This window comes from Anser brachyrhynchus, assembly GCF_964034855.1.
Source record: "Anser brachyrhynchus genome assembly, chromosome: W".
Lineage (NCBI taxonomy): Eukaryota > Metazoa > Chordata > Aves > Anseriformes > Anatidae > Anser > Anser brachyrhynchus.
The window spans coordinates 3,064,193-3,066,062 of NC_137704.1; positions in this window are offsets into that span (position 1 = coordinate 3,064,193).

The following is a 1,870-nucleotide window of genomic DNA, read 5'->3' on the forward strand; positions in this document are numbered from 1 at the left end:
GTAAGAGAGGTCAAGATATGTCATCAATAAAGAGGTAGCAGTTACAGATCCTGAAAGAACCCCGTTGTCCGTGCGGTCTTTACGCCACAAATCGCCCCCCAACAGGGACATGAAAACGAACAGGGACGAGAAGAAAACAAACAGGGGAATGAAGAACAGGAACAGGGACAGGCTAACAGAACAAAGACAAAAACAAAAAAGGAATGAATAGGGACAGGCAAACGGAACAGGGACAAAAACAGAAAAGGAATGAATAGGTACAGGCTAACAGAACAGGGAAGAACAAAAAGAGGGTATGGGAGGGTCACGCTGGCTTACCCAGGACCCCCAAACAAGGACTCCAGGAGTTGGAGGGGCAGCCAGAGCCCCCCGGCTGGGCAGCACTCAGTGCCTGCCTCTCCCAGGGATGGGGTTACAAAGTTTGTTAAAGATGGAATTAGTATGCCTGGCAGTTTTTCTCTGTATTTTAGTTTGTGTTAATAGTTCTTTCTTAATTTGTGTTACTCTTCCTTTCTTATTTTCTCTTAATCGCGCCTTCTTAATTTGTGTTAAACCTGCTTTCTTAATTTGTGTTAATCAAGCTCTTTTATGTTAATAAAGAAGGGGGAGATGTGGGAGCATGGCCATGGGGGTCGACAAGTCCCATGGTTGGTGATAACATCCAACTCTTAAAGCTGAGGCCATCAGGAAACTAAAGAGTTGAGAGGGAACAAAGAAGGGTGATTCAGGAGACACCTTAAACAGGGACATGAAGAACAGGAACAGGGACAGTCTAACAGAACAGGGACAAAAACAAAAAAGGAATGAATAGGGACAGGCTAACAGAGCAGGGAGAAACAAAAAACAGCATATGGGAGGGTCCCACTGGCGTATGCTGGACCCACAAACAAGGACTCCAGGAGTTGGAGGGGCAGCCAGAGCCCCCCGGCTGGGCAGCACTCAGTGCCTGCCTCTCCCAGGGATGGTTTTACAAAGATTGTTAAAGATAGACTTAGTATGCCTGGCAGTTTTTCTCTGTTTTAGTTTGTGTTGATCCTGCCTTTTTAATTAGTGTTAATCGCGCTTTCGTATGTTAATAAAGAAGGAGGAGATGTGGGAGTGTGGCCATGGGGGTCGACAAGCCCCATGGTTGGTGATAACATCCAACTGTTAAAGTAGAGACCATCAGGAAAGTAAAGCCTTGAGAGGGAACATAGAAGGGTGATTCAGGAGACACCTTAAACAGGGACATGAAGAACAGGAACAGGGATAGTCTAACAGAACAGGGACAAAAACAAAAAAGGAATGAATAGGGACAGGCTATCAGAACAGGGACAAACAAAAAACAGCATATGGGAGGGTCTCGCTGGCATAGGCAGGACCCACAAACAAGGACTCCAGGAGTTGGAGGGGCAGCCAGAGCCCCCCGGCTGGGCAGCACTCAGTGCCTGCCTCTCCCAGGGATGGGGTTACAAAGTTTGTTAAAGATGGAATTAGTATGCCTGGCAGTTTTTCTCTGTATTTTAGTTAGTGTTAATAGCGCTTTCTTAATTTGTGTTACTCTTGCTTTCTTAATTTCTGTTAATCGCGCCTTCATAATTTGTGTTAAACCTGCTTTCTTAATTTGTGTTAATCGAGCTCTTTTATGTTAATAAAGAAGGGGGAGTTGTGGGAGCATGGCCATGGGGGTCGACAAGTCCCATGGTTGGTGATCACATCCGACTCTTAAAGATGAGGCCATCAGGAAAGTAAAGAGTTGAGAGGGAACAAAGAAGGGTGATTCAGGAGACACCTTAACCAGGGACATGAAGAACAGGAACAGGGACAGGCTAACAGAGCAGGGAGAAACAAAAAACAGCATATGGGAGGGTCCCACTGGCATATGCTGGAC